The 12220-nt window shown below is 47.3% G+C and overlaps 1 long non-coding RNA gene across 1 annotated transcript in view; it reads left to right on the forward strand.

The window, feature by feature from the left end:
• Positions 1 to 361: 361 nt before the first annotated feature.
• LOC135186730 (uncharacterized) overlaps positions 362 to 12220 on the forward strand; it is a 31640-nt gene continuing 19781 nt past the window's right edge. The window contains exon 1 of the long non-coding RNA XR_010307084.1: positions 362 to 609. This is a non-coding gene — a long non-coding RNA (uncharacterized LOC135186730). The remainder of the gene's footprint in view (positions 610 to 12220) is intronic.

Genomic DNA, 12220 nt, shown 5'->3' on the forward strand with positions numbered 1-12220 from the left:
CCCCACGCCCGGGGCTCTCCCCTCACCCACGTGCACGGTGCCCCCCCGCCCCGGGCTCTCCTCTCTCTCATGCTCCCTGCACTGGCCCCGCCCCCCGCCTCAAGCCTCCCCGCCCCCTCCCGCGCGGCGGCCCCACGGCAGCCCCGCGCCGTGCCCGCGCGCCGCTGGTGACGTCAGCGTGTTATTGACTCTCCGCTGTCTGAATGACTGAGCGCCGCGGAGGGGGCGGGGAGGCCGCGCGCGGCGCCCGGCCAGGCGGAAATGGGCGTGCGGCGACAGGGCGGGGGAGGGGCGCGCGCTGCCGCGCGCTGGGGGAGGGGCGGGGGGGAGGGGCGGGCGGCAGGTGGGGCCGGGCCCGGCCGCGGGCGGCAGGCGCCGCGAAATGGCGGCGGCGGTTGGGTGTCCTTGCTGCTCCCTCGCCCCACCATGGCGGGCAGCCTTGGCACAGAGAAACGCTTCAGGCCTGTGGAAAAGAGATGTAGCCCTCCCCGCGCGGCCAGGTGGCCGTTAGCAAAGTGGTAATGTCCTCAGAGTTAGGGCATGGGGAGTCCGGATCTAAATGCGGCCAGCGTGTCACAGGAGGCGATTGTGCCGCTCTGCGCCTCTCTGGTAAGAGAACACCTGAAGCACTGTGTCCAGCTCTGAGTCCTCAGCACAAGAAGGTCAGGGATGGGTCAGAGGGCTGTAACCTCTCTGCTGTGAGGACAGGCTGAAGGAGTTTGGGTTATTCAGCCTGGAGAAGGAAGGCGCTGGGGAGCCCGCGGTGGGCCTGCCCTGGCAGGGGACTGCACTAGATGGTCGAGGTCCTGTCAGCTCCTAACCACCTGTGAGTCTGCGACCTTACTGCGGTCTTCACTGCCTAAAAGGGGCCAAGAAGAATGATGGGGACAGTCTTTTGAGCAGGGGCCTGTGGTGATAGGACAAAGGGTGATGACTAGATAAAGACATTTTGTATGTCGAGGGTGGTGAAATACTGGCACAGGTTGCCCAGATACCACAGTATCACAGTATCATTAGGGTTGGAAGAGACCTCACAGATCATCAAGTCCAACCCTTTACCACAGAGCTCAAGGCTAGACCATGGCACCAAGTAGCAGAGGTTCCATTCCTGGAACCTTTCCAAATCAGGCTGGAGAGGGCTCTGAGCAACCTGATCCAGCTGAAGATGGCCCTGCTCACTGCAAGGAGGGCTAGGCTGGATGACCTTTAAAGGCCCCTTCCAACCCAAACCATTCTGGCATGCTATGAAGGCAAGCTATGACTGTTGAGAACTGACTGCAGTTGGGAACAAAGTAGGGCTGTTGGCAGTTAAATTACCATCAAACTATAAATGTCTGTGTTATCCTAAACCTCTGGGTATGTCTAGGATGTGCAGGGTTGTTTTTTTCTGGCTAGCATCTCTGTGGCCCCCTCCATATTCCTGCTTAGCTCCTGCTCCTTCTCCATCAGTCTGTGTCTTCCCAGCCTCCCCATTGCTGCAATACCCTTTTCTTCTTGCCTTGACATATCTAAGCCTGCTCTGCTTCTTCCAGAATACAGCTGCAAGGATCACCTTCCCTAGCCAGTCCTGCTGCCTGTGTCACCCTTGGCACACCTCCACCACTTCACCTGTTTAATCACAGCACATGTTTATGCCTTCATACTTTCCTGGCCATTTGTGCTATGCCTACACTGCCTCTCATTAAGGATCAGACTATCACCTACTTCTTCAGTGTTCAAACAAGCTGTTTTAGGCTTTCTCATGTGCTTCCAACTTGGCTTTGCCATGAAGCTTACAATTTACTGCAGCAGTGAGGCTGCTGGGGTGCTTTGTGCCCTATCCTGCAGCATTGCCTCATCATATTTTCTTGTCTGCCTCTTCCAGTGCATTTCTTCTAGACTCATAACTAGGTTGGAAGCTCCTTGAGATGGGGAATTGTGTTTCTCATTTGGGTCAGAGGCATGGAAAAGGTGTGCTGGCTGTGGGCCATATTCCACTGCTCAGCTTGGACCAAAGCAAAGGATTAAGTAAGAAACAGTCTCTTGTCTGTAGCACTTGGTCACTACTACTGGTATTTTTTCCTGCCCAGCAAGCTGTGATTGGTGGGCAGGAGCTGTGAGCAGTGCCATGGCTTTGTCAGGCATGGGTGGTTCTTGTTAGAATCTTAGAATCATTTCAAGTGGAAAAGACCTTTAAGATCATTGAGTCCAACTGTTACCTAACTACTGAGTCTCATGTCTGGAGCTGAGGCTTCTCCCCCAACCCAGGAGGATATATTTAGGACACAAATATTTTGTGCCATTCAGATCCCTCAGAGCTTCCCCAGTGGCAGTGAGGCAGGACTGGAGGCAGGGTGCTGGTCCTCACAGTGGTAGGAATCACCTGCTCTGAGAGCCATGTGCCTTGTTGGTGGGGTGCAACAGGCTGCAGCACAGTTCAGGGAGGGGCAAGGGGAGATGATGGCAGTTAATTTTTAGGCTATCTCAATGCTGTCATTGCATCCATTCTAAGCACTTGGACACTACTTAGGGGATCAAATACGTGCTTATAGCAGGGAGGTTTAAACTGTGGGATATGGAAATACTCCAGAAGCAAATGCCCCAGTGTTCATTCCAGTGCACATGCAGAGTGCCCAAGCCCAGACTGTCATTTACCACCTGAAAGCTGGCTCTCAGGGAATAAAGCACTGGAAGAAAGATCTTCAGCTGAATCCTTCTTGTCTGTGTCCAACAGGAAGGTAGAGGCTTTACTGGAGCATCCGCCGTGGGATGCCTCTGGGAGCTGCTGGAGCCAAACACGATGGACACAACAAATGCTTTCTGGATATAATTGTTGTCAGGCACAGCAGAAGGAAAGGAAGACTTTTATAAACAATTATCTATGCAAGCTACAAGAGTAGCATTTGCACTAGCTCTCCAGGGCCCTGATAATACTCCCTGAGATGTGCCAAGATGGCTAGGATTTATAAACCGTGGACAGGAGTTTGCTACGCTGCAGATTTCTCTGCACTATTATTTCACGAAGCTCCCTGTAGAGGACATACATGTTCATGAAAACATTTTATAGCCCTGTTGTGCTGGGATTAATATTGGACAAGAACGTCCAGATCACATGTACTTTGTTCTTCCCCAGCACATGTCTGAGTCCAGAAATAGACAGGAGCCCACAGGAATGCAAGACTATTAAGTAACTAATATTCTTGCAACTCGATGCAATTTTGGTGTTTCATACCCAGTTTGCACAATGATTTACAGGCAAAGCATTTCTTCAGAGGCAGGCAGCAGTTCTGTATGCTTCTGAACGTGGTGTCTCTATAGATGTGCTGATACAAATAATGCTTCTCGATATGTAAAAACAATTAGTGTTGCATGTGACATTATGCAGAAAGTCACTGGTTGAAGCCAGGAAATTATCACAGGATGTTCAGGGTTGGAAGGGACCTCCATAGATCATCAAGTCCAACCCCCCTTCCAGAGCAGGACCATAGAATCTAGCGCAGGTGTCTCAGGTTGTCCTGTCACAGTGGTGTGATGATAAGGGATCACACTTCCTTGCAGTGGTGGCACCCTGTAAACCCCTCTGAGGTGCCCTGTGCTCTCCACTCTCCCTGTTTTTTAGGACTGTGATCTTCAGGAACTGCTGGTTATAGGTGCTGCTTGGTAGTGAGCAGAGAGGGAAGCAAGTTGAGTAGAACATTTTTGGAAGTTGCCATCAGTTGGATGAAACTACTAAGAGCAAAGATGGGTTCTCCACTTCGGTGTCTTCAAATAAGGCTCTATGTGCCTTTCTGAAAGGAGCCAACTGCCCAGTGCAATATGGTATAGCGAACTTAATGGACAACACAGCACTGCAACTTGAGGGCACTGAAGGAGGTCAGATGAGAAACATATCTGCCCTTGTGGCCTCAGGCTCCAGGGGGAGAGGTGATAGCAAGACACTGGCCCCAGTTGCAACCAGTGAGAGCAACTAGTCCAGCTCATTTTTGAGACAGTGACTCTATTATACTTGTGACAGCTGGTTTTGTTGAAAATGGCAGGATCTACTTCATGAATGACATATTTGAAGACTGTGGAGTCACAAGGTTCCTCAGCAGAGAAAGACCGATTCATTTTTCTGATTTTAGTATGCACCCATTTTGATTTAGCCATCAGAATGAGCAGAGCCATCTCCAGAAGTCCAGTTCCTTCGCCCATAGAAGGGGAATATTGCTTCCTTGCAGTACTACCCACGGATAGAACTTCTTCATGTGGAGTGAGCTTTAGGATGTGTTTAGCAGAGCAGACTTTTCAACATGATGATGAGATCTTCTTAACACACCTTAAACATTCCCCATCACCATCTGCTCTTGGCTCCACCACTGTATGACCAGAGTGTCCCTCTGCTGCATTGCATCATCAGTGGTGTGCACAGAGCCTTTCCATCTGCCTGCAAGAACCTATGGTATCTATAGGCCGTGCCCTGTTTGAAGGAAGCTGTTACCTGAGGCAGCCAAGGATGCACAAGCTATGCCTGTGCCTGCTGCAGCCCTCTTCCTGGGCAGGAGTTCTGTCAGATGAGCGCATTGCAGGAAAGTTCTTATAAGGCCAGCTGAACATGTTATGCCAAACATGTTTTGTTTTACATTAGGCTTATAATTTTAGGCCTGATGTTTGGTTTGGAAGCTGAATGCCATGCTTGAGCACACAACTCCCAGCTCTAGAGCAGGCAGTGGTGTAATAGTCATTTAATTCCTCTGTACTGTAATCTGATGGTGGGATGTGCTCCCAAGCTGCTTTTAGGTCTGACTGGGGAACAAAATCAATCACAGAATGCACATTACAAGAAAAGCACTGTTGATGTCAATTACCCAAGCTCTGCAAACGTAACTCTTCTAATTTCCTGTTAAATCAGTAATGTTACCAATCTCAGTCTATTATTTTAATTAGGACTGTGACTGCAGTTGCTAGGAGCCGAGCGAGCACAGACAAATGCGAATGTGTAATTAGTCCCACAAACGAGTGGCAAGTTGAATGTGTCAACATCATGGATAGTTACAACATGGGGTGCAGCAGGAGGCCAAGTGATTTGGGCCAGATTCTGATCTCACTGGCCTTGGCGCCAGCCTGGGTGACTGTCGAGGTCAGAACTACCCCAGACATGAGCTGGGGTTTGGGAATCTGGATCTGGCCCCTGGTCATCACACTTGGAGCTTCACCCTGGGTTATTTTTAAAATGACTGATGTCTCATCTTGTTTGATTAGTTTATTTTTTTCTTGCTGTAACACCTCGGAGCCAATTATCCCATAGCAAACACTGCAGTCAGGTTAGCTGAACGTGGGTGTTCCCAGTGCCAGTCGACATCGGATTCTAGCCCCCCCCAGGGACTGGAGCTCCTAGAGTGGGAATGGAAATGCTTGGCTTCCTCCTCTCCTTTCCTAGCTGTGAAAGAAACCTCTCAGCTTCTGTCACATCTGACTGCCTCGTGCATCCCCAAAACAGACTGCACGTTGACAAGGGAGGCAGGCGTACCAACAGCAGTGCGCATTAGCTACCAACCTCAACAAAAAAAGCCAAGGACAGAATCCCTGGCTAAATATAGAGCTGAACTGGGAGAGAAACCACCGTGGCAATGCAGCTTTATCAAAATTAAGAATGAAAATCTGAAGCTGCTGCTGGTGCCTGAAGGTCCAGGCTGCTGCTGGTACCTAGCGCAGAATGGCACAGGAGAGAGAAGGCTGCTTTTATTAGCACTTGGCTATCGGTCAGCTGCCTGTGCTCCACAAATAAATGAATGGGCTGGGTGCATGTCATCCCAGTTCACGTGTTACTGAAATAACACTGGACTGGAACCAGAGTTAACACAGCTGAGACTTGGGATGCAGCTGATTCTGAGAGAAGGAGGGTGGCAGAGCCTGGTTAAGCTATACCTGCCACTGGAGGCAAACTTGATTTACTGCTCAATCCATCTTCTACACTCTTAATTTCCCTGCTTTAGTAGGTCACTCTCCTACTTCACAGGGCACTTCTTTTGGAACAAATAGAGTAGGAAAAAGTCAAGGGTTTGGTCTATATTAGATGGACTGATTTAGTCACATTTCCATGGCAGAAATGTTCTAACAGTAGTATGATGAAGAGAGAGAGAGAGAGTACCTTGAAGTCTTTTGTGAAGGTTCTTCATAGGGGGCCTGAGGATCATGTAGTGATGCTGTGGCAGCATGACCATTGATGCGCTGTAGATCCTGGTACCTCAGTTAGGGCTGGCTATGACCTCATGATCTCTGTCATGGGTTGGTTGGTTTCTGTCGAGTTTTTCCCTCCTTTCTTGTGACTTCTAAGGAGATCAGGCACTATATTTCTGCATGTATTGAGCTTTGAGCCCAGTTTCTCTGTAACAGAGCCTCTGCCATTGCCTTATAACAGCTGCTGTAATTCTGTGGAGGGTGCCTTACCCAAGCTGTTATTTTCTTCCCACTTGTTTTCTTTAGTCCTATAGGAAATCCCTTTAACTGTAGCCACATTGCATGTGTGTTATATAGTAATAATAATCCATTGTTACTGTCACCATTGGGTTTTCAGATTCCAGCCCAAGCCCAATGCATGTGTGTCCTTGTGACAGAAAAGCCAGCAGCCTGCCTGATCAGGGAGCAGAAGGAGCTGATGCTCACCACTCATGATGACCAGGCACCTGATCCATGCTAAGAGAGCCCTGGACTGGGTGCGTGTCATCACAAGCCTCTGAGTTGTTGCAAGTCAGTATACTCATAGCCAGCACAGGGAGTGGGTAGAGCTCCCTGCTGCCTACGCACACCATGAGATGCCTCCTTTGTGCAGAGAACACTTGTCTATAGAGACTTGTCATCCCCATGTCCTTATGGCCTGAACACAGTGTGGACACTGCAGGAGCTGCAGCTGGTGGCATGCTGCAGCATGTCAGGTGCCCTGGTGATCCTTTATGCCAGTGTTTTTGCAGGAGAGGAGGTGTAAAGTGGCTTTACCATCACTGCTCTGGGCTGGCCAGGCAGGTTCCTCGAACCAATGTGCAGTCCTTTGAAGTGAGCAAGTCACTCCATGATTAAAGTCTGTGTGATGTCATGGGTATATAAAGAGATCCATAGCCATAAGATTGTGCAACCAGCTTGTAATGTGCATGTTAATAAGGCTATTAAGGTTTACAGATATTCTGTTCTTCCTTACAGTTTATAATTTAATTAATTGCCAGTTAATTGTCTTATTTTCCCCCTGTGATTGATGTCACTGAGTGGGATTAGGCAGCATCAGATGACAGAGGAAGGAGGAATGAATGCAGCATCCTGTGATGGTATGAGAGGAGATGTTTTTATGGACAAATCCCTTCCGACATGGATGAATACCTCAATGAGATATCACTGAGTATCAGCTCAATACATATTGTAATGGGATCATTAGTGGAGGTACCAGCTGTGTGAGGTTTGTATTCACAAGCCATGAGTAAGTAACGGGGAAATATCGGCTCCTTGGAAATGTTTGCCAATCATAAATCTTTCCCTTCTTACAGAGCTGGTGCTCAGTTGACATAAAATGGGAAAATATTCTCCAAGGCCTGTGGGACTGCTTCTGCTACCCCTGAAGTCAGTCATGGCAGGGAAGCCTTTGGTGGAGGAAGGGGACCTAAATGCAGCCCTATTCAGGGATATTTTTCCATAGGGAATAAGGAAAGAGGAGGGTCTTTCATCAGCGTGCATGAGCCAGGCAATAGCTCCATCCCTAAAACAAGAGGCATCTTTATCACTGAGCAGGAGTAGTGGGAGCAGACACTGTATCTTTTTCTCTTCCAGGAGCAGGATTTTGAGTCTCTTGCCAGGCATCTTCCACCCTGCTCACTCCCAACTGCCTGTTTGATTGATGGGTATGTGCATCCCAGGATGTGCTGGAACATGGCTCCTTTGGGAGCTGTTATGCCTGCATACAAGGGCAGCTTGTACCCACGTTAGATGAGTGGAGTGGGTCACTGAGCTTCATGCCAGCTCTTAATCTGCCCTCTGTGGACTATGAGCCTGGAGATGCTGCAGAAGGTACTTCAGAGATTTTGCCTTTCTTGACTTACTCAGGATGGCCAGCACTGCGTGGGGAAGGCATGCCTTGAGCTCCCAAAGCCTGCAGTGGTGCCAGGCGAGGAGATCCAGGGTAAATGAACCAGACTTTGGCCTGGACCTTGATCGTGTTTCAGCAGAGTAAACCTGGAGCAGTTCCAGTGGCTTTGGTGTGAGTGGGATCAGACTGAGACACTGGGCTGAGCAGCAGATAGCCTGCGTGTGCCCGTCTGGGTGGGTGTGCGACGCAGCTGAAGGGCTGCATAAATGGGCACAAACTGAACTAGGTTATTCCTGAGGCTGTCATTGGAATAGTAAGCCAGGCTGCATCTGTCTCTTTTAATTCATTCCTTCCATTTTGGGGACGTAGCCTTTAGAAGCAGCTATCGGTGATTACATAAAAGCGATTAGCTAACATTTCTGCCTGAATCAAGGGCAGTGCAAGATGTTTCCTACGTGCGTTGCGAAACACAGGGCTCGTTGAGGACAAGTTCCTCCTTAAGGAGCCAGGCTCCTCCCGCCCAGTGCAACCCACAGTGCAGGAGGTCAGTGGGGCCAAGGATGAAACCTTTCTGCTTCTCAGAATGGCCTTTCAGACTACACACCTCTCAAAGACGTGCATGGTGGGGAATGGTCTGCTCTGGGTTGGTGTGATGGTTTGGGTGTTCCCCAGTCCCCCACACTTTAAAAATCACCCAGACTAGACTCAGCCAGCTCTGGGAATATGAATGAAGCTATTTATTTACAACTAGCACAATATACAAGCAGATATTTACAATATATATACAGTTATAGACAGAAATATACAAGGTAAAAGGTAATACAGAAACACAACAGCCCTCACAGAAACCTGAGTCCCCAGGAGGGGCTCTCAACCATTCCTACACCTTCCCTCTGCCCCTCTCAACCTTACCCCAGTCCTAAAGAAGAATAGAGGTTCGGCCAAGAGGTTATGAAGCAAAGTGGGTTAGGCCAAATGGAAGGTGAGGTTAGGGAGTAAGATGTTGCTCAGTCAGCAGCCCAAGCCAGAGTGAGAGAAAATGTTGAGAGTGTTATTTAATGTTTTCATTTCTTCTTCCCAAACTCCTCAGTGAGACTTCTGAGGGAAGTAGACATCACCATTGTTTTCCTTTCACAGCCTATAATCTAGTTCTTCTCACCAAAACATTCTAGCTAGCTTCAAACTAGCACAGTTGGTCTGCTGTGTTTTTTTTCACAAGAGCAGATTTTCTAGCCGAGATACGTGATGGACACAATGAAAGAAAGGAAAGGGCAGGAGAACCTCGTTGTAAACCAGGTTTCCATGTGTGAATGTAAATCAATCTTGCTGCTAAAGGAAGAGCTGAAACAGAACATGTTACATTTACTCTTCCAGCGCAGTTGCTAACAAAATATCTTGATGTGAGAAGTGCTGGATGACTCAACAAAACTTTTTTCTTTGTTTCTTTTTTGACCTTGAGGCAATTTCATGAATTCTCCTCTGATTGTTGCTCTGTTGACACAAAGAGGAAGGTTGTCCCAGGGTCAAGGAGTTGGATTTTCCCTGCCAGTGTAGTCTTGCTATTTTTCTCTCTCTCTCTTTTTTCCTTTTTCCTTTTTCTGCAGGTTCAGATCAGATCTATAATGAGGTTGATGAGGGAAGGCTCAGCCCTGCTCTCTCATTTGATCTGTCCTGGATAGTGCCAATCTCCTGATGGGAGAGCGCCTGACTTGGCAGTGTCCTTCCACCCCATCACCAATGTGTCTGTATCTCATCTTCCCTAATAAGCTTGTAAGCAAAAAAATACAAAAAACAGTCCTGAGTTTTTGATTCCTTCATTTTTGAGGAACTGAACTTGAGATCCTGCAGCTGAATTTCAACACTGCCCAACAGCAGTAGCTCACGTTAGCTTGTGAGTACTTTACTGTTTGTAGTCAGGCCTAGAGTGTGTCTTAATTTATTGTTTAGAGTAGAATTGTGCTTCAAACCTGAAAAAGATATGACAGAAGCAGAAGGGGACATTCACACTCCTTTCCCTTCAGGTGGGAAACCGAAACAAAGTGCAGTTTAAGGTCTGCCATTTAAACATCTTTTGGCTCCTCATGGTGGAACACTTTTAGTACTGTTCAAAAAAACCCAACCAAACACAAAGGTGCTAATTTCCTGTTGGAGTGTGCAGGAGATACATGCCCTGGGATAGAGCTGAAAATGAAGCTGGTTATCTTTCTTTATTCTTTGATCTTTAACATCTTTTAAAATCTGGCCTTCAAGTGATATGCCCAAGGATGCATGAAATCAAGTGCTGAATCTTTATCTCCTCCACTCGTGTGGCTCTGTACTGCAGTTCAGAACACAGATGCATTCCTCCTGGGGACTAGTCTTGACTAACAGCAGTCAAGAAAACTAATCCCAGAAGTAAGGACACTAGACAGGCACTGACAACTGCCATGCACAGACACCCTCCCCATTTCCTCCCATCCAGTTTCCAGCTCATCTGGCCCTTGATTCTCCCCAGGTGTTTGATGAATTTAAAGATTATCCCAGTTCTTGACCTACACTGAGGACCACGGAGCTTCTCATTCCTGAAATAACACCCAGAGAGAATCTGAGACCTTTTCATGCTAGAGATACTGCAGGGAAGAGAGCGCCTGTAGACACCAACCGCCTCTGTAGTGAAGGGAAGTCTGATGTTTCCCCTCTGCTTCTTTGTGCATAACAGCATCTGTATGCCTCATTTCCATCTTCACAGCTCCTGTAATTTACATAATGAACATTTGCAAAGCCTGAGATCTGGGTTCACTTTGTATCACATTGACTGTAGATGACCTTCAGTGGATCATCAGAAAAGCTTCCCAGGCAATTTTCCCAGAGGGTATGAATGTGAAACTTTAGACTATCAGGAAAGGAGAAAAGGGGAATAAAATCAGATTTCTGAGATATCCATCGTTCAAAGACATATTTTCTTTTCTACAGCATGACAAAAATATTTGATTTTTTTTAAAAAAAGAGAGGGAGCAGAGTTTTGGCTTTAATGACTTGCTCCTTTCAAACATGAGTTGGTGTAAGGCCCCTCAATAAAGTCACTTTAATTAGGTTTGTCTTCCTACATCTGCAAAAGAAATATTTTCATAATAAAATACATCTGAAGAAATGTTAAGTAGAGGAAAAACAGATAAATCAGAGAGCCAGTTTTATTTGTATGCCTTCATAAGCAACGGCTGTAAAATGAGTTCATCCATTTTGGGCCTCTGATCAAATGATGAATCTTAAAAAAGTCTAGAAGCAAATAATTGGCAATCCAGGCAGAAATTCATGACTAAGGAAGAATTGTGACCTCCAGTGATAGGAGTGGGACATTAGGGTGAGAACAAGCAGCTGACAGTACTTCTGCCTTCTCTGAAGGTGTCAGGTGCACCTCTGATTGCTCCTCCTGATAGTGCTGCAACAATCACAAGGTGACAAGCCAGGAGCTGCCCCATTTTTGCTTCTGACACCCATCCTCGATGACCTGTCTTTCTTAGCCTCCTTGCAAGTGCCAGCAGAGCCTGTCTGACAGCACTTCTGTGTTGAAGTTTGTATTATATGGATATGGGCAGGAGAAGAGAGACTTCCATAGATGTTGTCTGGCTTCTGGGTAAGCACAACTCGAGTTAATCTCTCATCTGAGGAGTGCCTGTGAGTTTACTGCTTGGGCTATCAAGTTGGTTATTGTTCACTGAAGCAGTGGGATACTATGAAAGAATATATATATGTTGTAACTTTGGACTTCTGTTTGTGTAGAAAATTATTTGAAAGCTGAAATACAGAGACTTATTCTGTTGATGAACAAAGGACCTCATGGCACCTCTCATAAGACTCCAGATAAAATGGATCTTAAACCCACCACAATAGGCATGCTGGAAATGCCTAATGTAGATAAATCTATCCCATTTGCTGTAGGGAAAATATACATGAATTGCTCTACACAATAAGCTTGAGAAGGAAAAGAAGCTTTTAGATCCCTTTATTCTTTTAAAGTAGTGCTCTGTGTGCCCTCCCTTCAGGGCAGGTGTGTACATTTACATGCTGTCAGGTAATTACAGTGTGACTGGTATTAGCTTCTGTCTTCCTTCCTCTATGTGTGGCAAGTGGCTTATCCATGTATCCTCTGTGGCTTGATACTACTGTTACAGGGTCAGCTATTGAATTAAAGTTGAGTGAATCTTCACCAGC

This window comes from Pogoniulus pusillus, chromosome 26, assembly GCF_015220805.1.
Source record: "Pogoniulus pusillus isolate bPogPus1 chromosome 26, bPogPus1.pri, whole genome shotgun sequence".
NCBI lineage: Eukaryota > Metazoa > Chordata > Aves > Piciformes > Lybiidae > Pogoniulus > Pogoniulus pusillus.